General features: G+C 48.9%; 6 non-coding genes and 4 pseudogenes across 6 annotated transcripts; all 10 read left to right on the forward strand.

The window, feature by feature from the left end:
• The first annotated feature begins 3,233 nt into the window (after positions 1–3,233).
• Positions 3,234–3,435, forward strand: LOC134312590 (U2 spliceosomal RNA; annotated as a pseudogene).
• Positions 3,436–3,782: 347 nt separating this feature from the next.
• On the forward strand, positions 3,783–3,897 carry LOC134312858 (U5 spliceosomal RNA). The gene has a single exon (XR_010011773.1). It is a non-coding gene; the product is annotated as a U5 spliceosomal RNA (small nuclear RNA).
• Positions 3,898–4,026: 129 nt separating this feature from the next.
• Positions 4,027–4,217, forward strand: LOC134313308 (U2 spliceosomal RNA). The gene has a single exon (XR_010012194.1). It is a non-coding gene; the product is annotated as a U2 spliceosomal RNA (small nuclear RNA).
• Positions 4,218–4,569: 352 nt separating this feature from the next.
• LOC134312859 (U5 spliceosomal RNA) lies at positions 4,570–4,684 on the forward strand. The gene has a single exon (XR_010011774.1). It is a non-coding gene; the product is annotated as a U5 spliceosomal RNA (small nuclear RNA).
• A 117-nt stretch (positions 4,685–4,801) lies between these two features.
• LOC134312659 (U2 spliceosomal RNA) lies at positions 4,802–4,894 on the forward strand (annotated as a pseudogene).
• A 3,125-nt stretch (positions 4,895–8,019) lies between these two features.
• Positions 8,020–8,193, forward strand: LOC134312580 (U2 spliceosomal RNA; annotated as a pseudogene).
• A 348-nt stretch (positions 8,194–8,541) lies between these two features.
• LOC134312860 (U5 spliceosomal RNA) lies at positions 8,542–8,656 on the forward strand. Its single transcript, XR_010011775.1, has one exon. It is a non-coding gene; the product is annotated as a U5 spliceosomal RNA (small nuclear RNA).
• A 117-nt stretch (positions 8,657–8,773) lies between these two features.
• Positions 8,774–8,964, forward strand: LOC134313309 (U2 spliceosomal RNA). The gene has a single exon (XR_010012195.1). It is a non-coding gene; the product is annotated as a U2 spliceosomal RNA (small nuclear RNA).
• Positions 8,965–9,314: 350 nt separating this feature from the next.
• LOC134312862 (U5 spliceosomal RNA) lies at positions 9,315–9,429 on the forward strand. The gene has a single exon (XR_010011777.1). It is a non-coding gene; the product is annotated as a U5 spliceosomal RNA (small nuclear RNA).
• Positions 9,430–9,546: 117 nt separating this feature from the next.
• Positions 9,547–9,668, forward strand: LOC134312669 (U2 spliceosomal RNA; annotated as a pseudogene).
• Positions 9,669–13,693: the final 4,025 nt, after the last annotated feature.

The raw sequence follows: 13,693 nt of genomic DNA on the forward strand, positions 1-13,693 counted from the left end.
TACGAAAGACGAGGGAGATCGATTTTCTAAGGACTGGAAGGCAGGCCCCGCAGTGTGGGGGCCGGGGGAGGGGAAAGCGGATGGGGTTGGGATCCTCTTCAGATCCTGGGAATTTGTAGTGGGGGAAGGGATAGTAGTGGTTCCAGGGAGGGTGCTGGTCGTGGACGGACACTGGCGGAGCGTTCCGTTTAGGGCGGTGTGCGTCTACGCGCCAGCAGTTGCGGGACGGAGAGCTGGCTTTTTCCAGATTTTGGAGCCGCTGCTCTGCACTAACAGAGAGAAGTGGGTCGGGGGCGACTTTAACATTGAGGTCGGAAAAGACCGAGACCTCAGCGCCCTCCTAGCCGGCGCTGGCTTGAAAGACGCTATGAAAACCGCAGGACCAGGTCCCCCTTGTAACACCTGGAGAAATACCCGGGGGAACTCTTCCCGTTTGGACTACCTGTTTGTCCGGGAGAAGGTTAAGGTAAGCCAGGGGACGCTCTGCCCGTTTTGGAGTTCGGACCATTGCCTAGTGGCCGCCAGCGTTGAGACAGGGACAGAGTCATGGGGTCCGGAGCGATGGAGGCTGAATGTCTCCTCTCTCGGTGACCCAGAGTTCTGCCAAACACTCCGAAGCCTCCTGCAGAGCTGGAAGGCCCTGAAGGGCCTTTACAGCACGCAGGGAGACTGGTGGGAAGACTGCAAGAAAAGAACTGCAGCCTTCTGTCAGCAGTGGGGAAAAGAACAGGCTCGAGTTAAAAGGCAAAGAGCCAAAGAGTGGTCTGAAGCTCTACAAGAGGCATGGCAGAACGGAGATGTGCAGGCGATGAAGCAGGCGAGCACCGCCCTTCGAGCCTGGTATGAGGCCAAGGCGCGGAGCTACTGCCTTCAAGCCGGGCTTCAGAAGATCCGGGAGGGCGAGCGCCCATCCCGTTTCTTCTTCAATCAAGTCAGGGCACGTCAGCAGAAAGCCTATATGGCAGAGCTAGTGAAGGGGACAAGGCGCGAAGAAACAGTGAAGGGCATGCTAGAGATGGTCCAAGACTTTTACGGGGACCTCTTCGCTGAGAGGCCAGTGCTGGAAGGCGGGGCCTCTGGCTTTGAGGGTGCCCTACGCCAGGCTTTGCCGGCCGACGAGCAGGAGAAGCTAGAAATTCCGCTCACCCTGGAGGAAATCGAACAGGCGGTGTATGCAATGCGGAAGAGCATCTCCCCAGTGGGTGATGGGCTTCCAGTGGAGTGGTACATCACTTTCTGGCCAGAGGTAGGTCCAGAATTATTAAAAGTCTACCTTGAAGCAGTCGAGAGAGGCCTTTTACCTACAACTTTAAGGACGGGCCAGGTCACTCTAATCCACAAAAAAGGGGACAAAAGAGATCTGACAAATTGGAGGCCCATCAGCCTGCTCGGCACAGACTACAAAATTTTAGCTAAGCTCCTCTCGCTAAGGCTCAGAAGGGTGATCAGTTTAGTGATCCACCCGGATCAGACCTGTGCAATCCCGGGTCGGACAAGCGCTTTCAACTTGGCCTTGATCCGGGACGCAGTGGCATGGGCCCAGCAGCGGAATCTCCCGCTAGCTCTGTTAAATTTAGACCAAGAAAAGGCTTTTGATCGGGTCAACCATACCTTCCTCTTTGGAATTCTAAAGAGAATGGGCTTTGGCCCAAGTTTCGTAGCCTGGATCCGCCTGTTATACGCTGGAGCAATAAGTAGGGTGGGAGTGAACGGCCATCTGTCGAGACCAGTCGCTCAGGTCGGAGGGGTCAGACAAGGGTGTCCGCTGTCTCCGCTCTTATATGTGATGTACCTGGAACCTCTTCTCGCAAGACTGCGAGCTGAGCCCAAGTTCAAAGGTCTCCACATCCCTGGGGGACGGGGAGTCAGCGCGAAAGTCTCGGCCTACGCGGATGACGCCACCGCCTTCCTGGGTACAGAAGGTGACCTACAAGCCATAGACCGAGTCTTGTCGGATTTTGAAGCCGCCACTGGGGCCCGGGTGAACAAGGCCAAATCGTCGATTATGTTCCTTGGAGCATGGAAAGATAGGAAGATCGCTCCAGAGGGCTATGCTCGCTGTGAGGATGGCCTCCGGGTCCTAGGGCTACGCATTTGGCGAACTGGTGGTGCCCGCAAAACATGGCAAGAAGCCTTGGTAGGAGTGCAGGTGAGGGCAGCAAAGTGGGCCTCAAGAAACCTGACTCTGCTGGGACGGGTGATTGCAGTGAAGTGCGACCTCATGGCCAGACTGGTCCACCTGGCATATATGTATCCGATCCCCTACCAGTTGGGAAGAAGGTTAGAGCGGATTTTGTTCCGTTTTGTGTGGAGTGGTACGGCTGAACTGGTGTCGCGAGGTACAATGTACCTGGACACAAGCCGGGGGGGGAGGGGCATGGTCTGCGCGCACCTGAAACTCATGGCACTGTACATTGCCAACCTGGCGGGTTTGGTCCGGGGGGCGCCGGACACCCGGCGTCCCTGTTTGCCAGGTTCTGGTTCGGCTTCTCCCTCCGAGAGGTCGTGCCATGGCGTGGGACCGAACCGTGGTCCGAAGAAGCCCCTGAACATTACAGCCAAGCAAAGAAATATGTCAGAAAATACCGGTGGTGCTTGGTGCAAGATTCAGTCTTGAAACACCGAGCACTGTACCAACAGTGGCTGAGCGAGTTTGTTGCAAGACTTCCAGGGGACAGGCCGAGAGGAGACGTGAACTGGAAATCATTGCAGCCCAAGTGGCTGGATGGGAAGAGCAAACACATCCACTGGCTGGCTGCCCTGGGAAGGCTTCCAGTACGGGAAAGGTTGCACCGGCACGGGCAGCGTGTAACTCCGCTTTGCCCAGCAGAGTGTGGAGAAGAGGAAACAATCGCTCATGCTCTGTGGACATGCCCGGAGGTAGCGGCCTTTTGGGACCTAATGCTGGACTGGTGGTCGGGGGGGAAGGGTCCCCCTTGGAGTCAAGACCTGGTCCTGTTGGGAAAAGGAATAGCTGAGCAGAGCAAGCAGTGGCTAGTAATTTCCACCGCCAAAAAAGTTCTCTGGGGAAGAAGGAACTGGTGTCTGCGCAAGAAGAGAGCCTGGCGCTCTCCGAGGGCCCTGTTCGAAATCTTCCTCAAGAAACTGGAAAAAGCCAGCCCTCTTTTGGAAAAAGGGGAGGGTAGGCCAGGGTAGCGAGAGACACATGGACAATAAGCACTAGAGTGGGGAGTGGTGGTGGTTATTTGTGGACTGAATGATGTAATGGTGAAATGATTTTTCTAATAAAAAAAAAAAATTTAAAAAAAAATTAAAAAAAAATCTGTTCTTATCAGTTTAATATCTGATACGTCCTCTATCCGAGGACCATATATTAAATGGATTTTTAGGCCTGGGAGTCGGAAGAGGGGCTTGCTCCGTCCGCTCCACGCATCGACCAGGTATTGCATTGCCTCCTGGCACGGTGCACCCTCATAAACGGTCAAACGAAAGAGTAATTGACGAATGCTGGTGACTGGCCCCTGCTGGAAAGCTGTTGGGATTAGGGGTACGGCCCGGGGTTTCCTCGGTCCTTTTGCGCTAGGGAGTCCCCCTTTTCCCGCTTTTTAATTTTCCCTCCATTTTACTTGAAAAAAAAAAAAAAAAAAAGGCGAAAGACTTAATTTTCCCCCTCCCTGTGTTTCTCCAGGCAAAGGCTGTGCTGCTTCGTCACCCACCCGACGACCCAAGGGCGCTTTTGCTGCAGGTTTTCGTCGCTCTACCTCGAGCCCTCTTCCTTGAGCGGCCGGTGGCCTACGGAGGCCCGGGCGACCGGCGAGCAGGGCTGGAGTTTCTCTTCATTCACGTACAAATCTTTCGCCTTTTACTAAAGATTTCCGTGGAGAGGAACGTTGACAAGTTCAACTTATTTTTTGAAGGCTTTGTCTTTGCAAAGCTGCTCTTTTGCTGGTGGAATGACAGAAGGTGTGTGGGCGTGAAGGCGGGCGTGAAGGCGGCCGGTCAGCGCCGTCCACTAGTCCGGACCCTCAAAAGGTAGGGCCCGTGGCCCGGCGCCTATTTCAGGTTATCGCTTCTCGGCCTTTTGGCTAAGATCAAGTGTAGTATCTGTTCTTATCAGTTTAATATCTGATACGTCCTCTACCCGAGGACCATATATTAAATGGATTTTTAGGCCTGGGAGTCGGAAGAGGGGCTTGCTCCGTCCACTCCACGCATCGACCAGGTATTGCATTGCCTCCTGGCACGGTGCACCCTCATAAACGGTCAAACGAAAGAGTAATTGACGAATGCTGGTGACTGGCCCCTGCTGGAAAGCTGTTGGGATTAGGGGTACGGCCCGGGGTTTCCTCGGTCCTTTTGCGCTAGGGAGTCCCCCTTTTCCCGCTTTTTCATTTTCCCTCCATTTTACTTGAAAAAAAAAAAAAAAAAAAAAAAAGGCGAAAGACTTAATTTCCCCCCTCCCTGTGTTTCTCCAGGCAAAGGCTGTGCTGCTTCGTCACCCACCCGACGACCCAAGGGCGCTTTTGCTGCAGGTTTTCGTCGCTCTACCTCGAGCCTTCTTCCTTGAGCGGCCGGTGGCCTACGGAGGCCCGGGCGACCGGCGAGCAGGGCTGGAGTTTCTCTTCATTCACGTACAAATCTTTCGCCTTTTACTAAAGATTTCCGTGGAGAGGAACGTTGACAAGTTCAACTTATTTTTTGAAGGCTTTGTCTTTGCAAAGCTGCTCTTTTGCTGGTGGAATGACAGAAGGTGTGTGGGCGTGAAGGCGGCCGGTCAGCGCCGTCCACTAGTCCGGACCCTCAAAAGGTAGGGCCCGTGGCCCGGCGCCTATTTCAGGTTATCGCTTCTCGGCCTTTTGGCTAAGATCAAGTGTAGTATCTGTTCTTATCCCCCTTTTATTTACAGATCACTGCATGCTGTCTTGCACCCTTTCACTCCCCACAGGTGTGACGGAGGGCTGTGGAGGCTGAACTGTTCCCTGTTAGAAGACGAGGAGATCATCAGGGAGTACAGGGAACGGTTCGGCCTCTGGCAGACCCTCCAAGACTTGTACGATACACGTGCACAGTGGTGGGAGATGGTAAAAGACAGGACGAGACGTTTTTTTAAAAAGAGAGGTAAGGAAAAAAAACAAAGGGAGAAGAGACGCATGATGGGGCTGCAAAAACGACTACAGAGATATTTTAACCTTTTAAATGCTGGTTGTGATTTTAGCGACGAAATTAAAGAGGTCAAAAATGAAATGTCAGTTTTAAATAATATTAAAACTAAAGGAATTATTTTAAGAAGTCGGGAGCAAGACATAGAAGAAGGAGAAAAGTGCACAAGGTATTTTTTTAAGAAAATAACAGAAAAAGAAAGAGCAATCACCATTTTAAATGAAGGAGGAGATGTTTTAAACAATACAAAGAAAATTTTAGAAGTGATTGAAAATTTTTATGAAAATCTTTATGAAGAAAAAACAGTGCACAAAGACACACTTGAAGAGGTTTTACAGTTTTTAGACAAAATAATTGACAATGAAAATAGGCTTTTATCCCGGGATTTTAACAGTTTAGAAATGCAGAAATGTTTTAAAGGTTTTAAACAAGGGAAGTCCCCAGGTGGAGATGGGCTCCCTTTAGAATTTTATAAAACCTTCTGGGATATTTTAGCACATGATTTACTGACTGTTTTCAACGAACTTCAAGGACTGGATAGACTCCCGGACAGTTTTAGGATAGGGATAGTTTCTCTGTTGTACAAAAAAGGAGACAAGACTGACATTAGGAACTGGAGACCTATAACGCTTTTAAATTTTGATTGTAAACTTTTTAGCAAGCTTTTATCGAGTCGAATGTCGACTGTTTTAGAGGACCTGATCCACCCGGATCAAGCCTGTGCCGTGCCCGGGAGGAGGATCACGGACAGCCTAGTGCTGGTCCGAGACGCCATCTGTTTTGCGAGAGACAGAAACATTAGGCTGTTAGTTCTAAATTTAGACTTTGAGAAAGCTTTTGATCGGGTCTCGCACCAGTACCTGTTCCAGGTACTGCAAAAAATGGGCTTCCCAGGGAGGTTTATAAAATGGGTGGTATTGCTGTACAACGATATCCACAGCAAAATTCTGGTAAATGGGCACCTCACAAAAGCGATCAATATTCGCTCTGGCGTTCGCCAGGGGTGTCCGTTATCCCCGCTCCTGTTCGTTGCTTGCATCGAACCGTTGGCACAGATCTTGAGAAGGGACCAATGGATCACAGGACTAAGACTGCCAGGTGGAATGACTGCAACGTGTACACTATACATGGACGACGTTACCCTTTTATGTACGGACGTTTTATCGGCCCAAAGAGCACTCGACTTGACTGACTGGTACGGGCGGGCCTCGGGCGCTAAGCTCAATAGGAGCAAGTCCGAGGCCCAGCTCTTTGGACCATGGGGTGACTTACGACCAGACCTGGACGTAGATTTTAAAGAAACTGATTTAAAGATTTTAGGAATAAAGTTTGACAAAGAGGGTGGAGGACGGGGAAACTGGACGGAAAAGATAGGGAAAGTTAGACAACGACTGGGGTTGTGGAGACTACGACGACTGACCATTGAGGGGAAGATTTTAATAATCAAATCTATGATTTTACCTCTGGTTTTATTACTGTGTTCTGTTTTTAGTCCCCCCAGACATTTTATTTTACAGATGGAGAGGGCGATGTTTTATTTCCTGTGGGGGTCCAAGTGGGAGCGATTAAGAAGAGAAATAGTGAAGAAACGACCAGAGAATGGAGGGAAGGGGCTCCCAGACCCCCACCTGTTTTTAACTAGCAAATTTGTCGCCCTGCACATGGCATATGCGACGACCCCATCCAGAGAGAACAAGACGGCAACCATGGTGAAATTCTGGATGGGGTCGTACCTGAGGACCCTGCATATTTTAACTCCTGATTTAAGAACTCCAGTTGCTTTTAACTTACCAAAAGAATACGGTTTTATCAGAAAGTTTTTAAAGAAATATGTTTTAGAAAACGTAGATGTCACCATTTTATCTAATGCACGTTTTATCGTCTCCTTTGTGCAGGACCGGGAAAAAGTGAGTCCTGTCCCAGGCCTCAGTCTGAGTGAGGCCAGACAAGTGTGGAGGAACGTGGCCCACCCCGCCCTCCCGAACAAGCACAAAGATCTGTTGTGGATGGCGGCTCATGAGATCCTCCCGGCCAGGGCCGTGATGCACTCCCGGGGGATGGCAACGAATCCCACGTGCCCACGGTTTGGGTGTGGCGAGCCAGAAACCGTGCGGCATGTGCTCTGGGAGTGCAGCGTGGCGAGGGACCTGTGGGCCAGAACCGGCCCGCTACAATGCCCGAGCCTACCAGCAGGGGAGGTCCACCCGCGAGTTTACCGGCTAGCGGTGAACGGGGTGGGTCAGGGCTTAGAAAAATTGCCAGCCGCGGAGTTCAGCACGCTCTGGCTCACCCTTACCAGCGTGACAGCCGCCTTGTGGACCTCCCGCGACCTGTTGGTGGGGAAGCGAGTGACAGTGCCCCTGCACGCGTTGGAGCGGCTGGCAACATCGTCGCGGCAGGAGGCGCTGCGCATCGCCAATCGGAGGAGGGGGCTGGGGTCACACGCAGGGGGGTCCAGACCACCACGGGCGATGGCTCCCGTCAATGCACCGCCAACTGAACACGAGAAGGACGGAGCATCGGGCACAGGGTGAGGATCTCCGCTGAGCTGCAGAACGTGATACCGGATTCAACGGAGGAGCGGGGTGGTGCAAGGAGGACGAGGACTCACCCCGGTTCTGCACAAAGGAGCGTGTTTTACTTGCGTTTTTTTACCTGGACTTTTTATTGGACTTTTTTCGGACATTTTAAACTGATATTACTCTTCACTTTTAAAAACAAGATGAACTTTTAACATACTGAAAGAAGCTTTTTAATGTTCTTTTATCTGCACTGACTTTTTACGCAAACAAAAGCTTTTAAGAAAATGTTTAAATTATGTTTTATTGTTTTTTTATGTGAAGATGTGTTTTAAAATTGTGAGAGAAAAATGTTTTAAAATGTAAAATGGTGACAATAAAAACTTTTTCGAAGGAAAAATCTGTTCTTATCAGTTTAATATCTGATACGTCCTCTACCCGAGGACCATATATTAAATGGATTTTTAGGCCTGGGAGTCGGAAGAGGGGCTTGCTCCGTCCACTCCACGCATCGACCAGGTATTGCATTGCCTCCTGGCACGGTGCACCCTCATAAACGGTCAAACGAAAGAGTAATTGACGAATGCTGGTGACTGGCCCCTGCTGGAAAGCTGTTGGGATTAGGGGTACGGCCCGGGGTTTCCTCGGTCCTTTTGCGCTAGGGAGTCCCCCTTTTCCCGCTTTTTCATTTTCCCTCCATTTTACTTAAAAAAAAAAAAAAAAAAAAAGGCGAAAGACTTAATTTTCCCCCTCCCTGTGTTTCTCCAGGCAAAGGCTGTGCTGCTTCGTCACCCACCCGACGACCCAAGGGCGCTTTTGCTGCAGGTTTTCGTCGCTCTACCTCGAGCCTTCTTCCTTGAGCGGCCGGTGGCCTACGGAGGCCCGGGCGACCGGCGAGCAGGGCTGGAGTTTCTCTTCATTCACGTACAAATCTTTCGCCTTTTACTAAAGATTTCCGTGGAGAGGAACGTTGACAAGTTCAACTTATTTTTTGAAGGCTTTGTCTTTGCAAAGCTGCTCTTTTGCTGGTGGAATGACAGAAGGTGTGTGGGCGTGAAGGCGGCCGGTCAGCGCCGTCCACTAGTCCGGACCCTCAAAAGGTAGGGCCCGTGGCCCGGCGCCTATTTCAGGTTATCGCTTCTCGGCCTTTTGGCTAAGATCAAGTGTAGTATCTGTTCTTATCAGTTTAATATCTGATACGTCCTCTACCCGAGGACCATATATTAAATGGATTTTTAGGCCTGGGAGTCGGAAGAGGGGCTTGCTCCGTCCACTCCACGCATCGACCAGGTATTGCATTGCCTCCTGGCACGGTGCACCCTCATAAACGGTCAAACGAAAGAGTAATTGACGAATGCTGGTGACTGGCCCCTGCTGGAAAGCTGTTGGGATTAGGGGTACGGCCCGGGGTTTCCTCGGTCCTTTTGCGCTAGGGAGTCCCCCTTTTCCCGCTTTTTCATTTTCCCTCCATTTTACTTTAAAAAAAAAAAAAAAAAAAAAAGGCGAAAGACTTAATTTTCCCCCTCCCTGTGTTTCTCCAGGCAAAGGCTGTGCTGCTTCGTCACCCACCCGACGACCCAAGGGCGCTTTTGCTGCAGGTTTTCGTCGCTCTACCTCGAGCCCTCTTCCTTGAGCGGCCGGTGGCCTACGGAGGCCCGGGCGACCGGCGAGCAGGGCTGGAGTTTCTCTTCATTCACGTACAAATCTTTCGCCTTTTACTAAAGATTTCCGTGGAGAGGAACGTTGACAAGTTCAACTTATTTTTTGAAGGCTTTGTCTTTGCAAAGCTGCTCTTTTGCTGGTGGAATGACAGAAGGTGTGTGGGCGTGAAGGCGGCCGGTCAGCGCCGTCCACTAGTCCGGACCCTCAAAAGGTAGGGCCCGTGGCCCGGCGCCTATTTCAGGTTATCGCTTCTCGGCCTTTTGGCTAAGATCAAGTGTAGTATCTGTTCTTATCATGCAGAGAGAAGGTGACAGACGGCCGGCCAGGTTGGCGCGGCTTAAACATAGCGTAAGGATCGAAATCTGCAGGGAGGCGACTGAGGAAAGAAGGAGGAGATTCGGATGGGACTGGATCGTACAAGACTTGCTTAGAACCCGATGTGCAGTTACGGCATCACAGATTTATTGCCTACAAGACTTCTCGACAGCTGGCTTTTTGGACATTACTTTTGTTTCTTTTAAAGACTGCACAACGTTCTTTGACCTCTGTTCAAGGAGGATGGAGGACGAGGACCTGAGAGACATACGCCTGGTGCCGCTGTTTGCAATGGAGGAGATACCAGTGACGGTACACATGTACAACCCTTTTGTGCCGGATGAAGACATCAGGGCTTTCCTCTCCAGGTATTGCAACACTGTGTCACCAGGAGAGAAGGTACGTGGGCGGTTTGGTATTTGGAACGGGAAGAGAAGGTTTATGGTGAAGCTAAAGGTGGATCCAACGACCACGGGAGGTTTGGTGCATCCCCCAGGTAGCTTCGCAATTGGGCCACATCGCGGGTTTTTGTACTACCCAGGCCAGCCACAGTACTGCAGAAGGTGTGGAGCCTTAGGACACACAAAAGAAAACTGTGAAGGCCAGAGATGTCGTACATGTGGAGGGGAGGATCACAAGACACAAGAATGTGGAGCTCCCAAGACATGCAGCATATGTGGAAGCGAGGAACATCTTTACAGACGATGCCCAGCGCGAAGAGGACTTTTTGCAAGTTTATTTGCAGAGGACTTTGAGGAAATGGGGTTCAGGAGAGAGACTGAACACGAGGAGCCGGAAAAGGCGGGAAAAATGCAGGAGAGAAAGAACAAAGAAGCAGAGACAGCAGACCAGGTGGGGGAGGAGACGGTGGAGGAGACAGACAGCCGAAAAGAAACTGGAGAAGGAGGTGAAAAAGAGCGGGAATCCATGAGAACAAAGAAAAAAGGAGAAAGAGGACCAGAGAAAGAAACAAACGGAATAGAGGGAACCCAGGAAAACTTAAGCTCAAGTGAGGAACAGATTTTCTGGACACCAACAGGGTTAGAGGCGGCACTGGAAGGGCTAGAAGAGACTCTACAAAGAGAAAGCCCGGACTGGGCTATGGCAATGGAGATGCAGGAACTGGAACAACAACAGGAAAAAGGGGAGGAGAAAGAGAGCAAGCATGCTAATAGCAAGCAAACACGACCAAAGGAGGCAACAGAGGAAGGGAGAGAGAAGAAAAGAACAAAATTGGAGGTGAGAGAGGAGATTGAAACAAGTCGAGAAGAGGAGATGAGGACAATGAGCGAATCTGAAAGCGAGAAGGATCAAGGAGAGGAGGAAATGCTGCTACAGAGAAGGACTAGGGAGAAAATAAAAGGACCAAAATGAGCATATGTAAAAGAGTAAAAAGGAAAACTGAGATATGGAGCGTAAAAGAAGAGACTTTTGATTTATTAATGGGGATGGGGTTGGCAGATTGTTTAAATGTATTATCATTTAGTTACAAAACCGACCAAATAGGGACTGTGGTTTTAGGGAGGATTATTATTTTAATTAAATTAATCAAATGGAAAGGAAATTGAAAATAGGGACCTTTAATGCGCGAGGATTGAAAAATACAAAGAAAAGAAAAATGGTTTTCAGTTTTTTAGAAGATTTAAGTTTGGACATTTGTTTTATTCAGGAGGCGCACCTGAAGGATTCGGAGGATGTTAAAGCGTTCCAAAGGGACTGGCGAGGGGGAAAATCAGTGTGGTCCATAGGGGGGGTACACTCAAGTGGAGTTGGGATTTTGTTTAAGGGATGGGGTATGAAAGTAAAACTAATTATAGGTGGTGAAGTGGGGAGGATGGTTGGAGTGGATTTAAGTTGGGGGGGAGTAAAGTTAAGGGTATTAAATATATATGGACCACAGAACATAAAAGACAAAAGGGTTTTTTATGAAGATGTTAAGTTGTTATGTGCAACAAATAATTTTCTGGTTATGGGGGGGGACTTTAATATCAATTTGGCGGGAGGAAGAGATGAAGCAGCAGGAATAATGGAAGATATAATAAAAACACATAAGCTAGTGGACATAGGGAGGGAGGTAGGAAGGGGAATGGAAAGACCGACATGGAGGAATACAAGGGGGGACGAAAGTAGGTTAGACGGGATATTCGTGAGTAGGAGTATGGAAGTGGTGGCAGGGGAAACAAAAAGCGTCAACTTCTCAGACCATGACCTGGTGATGGCTGAGGTAAAAGTGGGGGGAAGAAAATACGGGACAGGATACTGGAAATTAAATGTAAAAATATTGGAGAAAGAGGGGATAGAAGAGGAATTTAGAGTGTTTTGGGAAGGGGTTAGGGGTTTAAAAGGACTATGCGAGGGAATTATAGAGTGGTGGGAGATAGCAAAGAAAAGGATAAAGCAATGGGGACAGTGGAAGAGTAGGGAGAGGATAAAGGAGGAGAAGGGGGATTTAAGGAGAATGTGGGGGGAACTAGCAAAGGAAAAGGAGAAAGAGAACGAGGGGAAGGAGGTGGACAAGGATAGAGTAGAAATAGTACAGGGACAGATAAGGAAGATATATGAGGGAAGAGCAGAGAAGTACATGTTAACAGCAGGACAGGAGTTTAGGGAGAGAGGGGAAAGAGTAGATACATATTGGATAGGGAAAGCTAGAGAAAGAAGAGAAGAGAGAGGGATAGAGGGAATAAGGGATGTGGAGGGACAGCTAAAAGTACAAAATGAGGAGATGTTGCAGGTAGGGACAGAGTATTATAGAAGATATTTTAGGGAGAGGCAAGTAGAGGTAGAAGTAGGAGATGAATTTATAAAAGAACTAGAAAAGGAGGTGCCTAACGATATAAAGCAAGAAATAAATAAAAGCATAAGGGAGGAGGAAGTGAAAGAGGCAATAAAAAGCCTGAAAAAGGGTAAGGTACCAGGGATAGATGGGATATCGGGAGAGTTTTATAAGAGGTTTAATGAAGTGTTAAGCAGGGATTTAACCGAGGTGTTTAACACAATATTGGAGGAAGGGGAAATGAAGGGAACAATGGCGACAGGGGTAGTGACACCAATTTATAAAAAGGGGGAAAAGGAAAATTTAGACAACTACAGGCCATTATCAATGCTGGGTGTAGACAGCAAAATAATGGCAAAAATACTGGCAAAAAGGTTACGGAAGGCACTGCCACATGTCATCCACGTCGATCAGACATGTGGAATAGAGGGTAGAAGCACGAGGTGGAACCTACAGCTGATCAGAGATGTGGTGGCGTGGTCAGGAGACCGAAAGCTGCCATTGATGTTGGCGAGCTTAGACCAATCAAAGGCGTTCGACAGGGTGGATAGGGAATTTTTGTATAGGGTAATGGAAAAGATGGGGATGGGAGTAAAACTGATTGGCTGGGTCAAAACAATGTACAGGAGAACGTACAGCAGAGTAAGTTTGAACGGGCATCTAGGGAGGAGTTTTGAGACAGCGGGAGGTATATTACAGGGGTGTCCACTATCGCCACTCCTCTTTATAATGTATATGGAGCCGCTGGCAGAAAAGATTAGAAAGGACAGGGAGATAGTAGGGGTTTTGCTGCCGGGAGCAGGTGGGTATAGAGTGAAGGTGACACAATACGCAGACGACATGACAATTTTAGGTAGAACGGATAGGGACATAGAGAAAACATTAGACATAGTGGAAAGATTCGGAGTGGGGTCTGGGGCGAAATTGAATAGGGAAAAATCTAAGATAAAATATTTTGGGACAGTGAAGGATAGGAAAGATTCGGTGGGAGGATTGGAGGTAAGTGAAGGACCAATAAAGATTTTAGGGGGAAAATTTTGTAACACTGGTCCTAATTTTCTTCTTTAAGCAACCAGGTTAACAGAACTACAACAAAAATTGCAGTTTTCAAGGGTCAGGACTCTCTGATCAAGTCATTTAAATTGATTTATTTGCTCCATCATCTCTCATAACCTTCATAGAAAAAACAACAACAAATAACTGTACACTCAGAAAATCATTTCATACATCCACCACTTTGAATTATGTATAGTCTATATTGGCATATTTCCCGACTGGGTACTGACTGAAGTCCTCCTAT

The sequence above is a fragment of the Trichomycterus rosablanca genome, chromosome 4 (genome assembly GCF_030014385.1).
Source record: "Trichomycterus rosablanca isolate fTriRos1 chromosome 4, fTriRos1.hap1, whole genome shotgun sequence".
Taxonomy (NCBI): domain Eukaryota; kingdom Metazoa; phylum Chordata; class Actinopteri; order Siluriformes; family Trichomycteridae; genus Trichomycterus; species Trichomycterus rosablanca.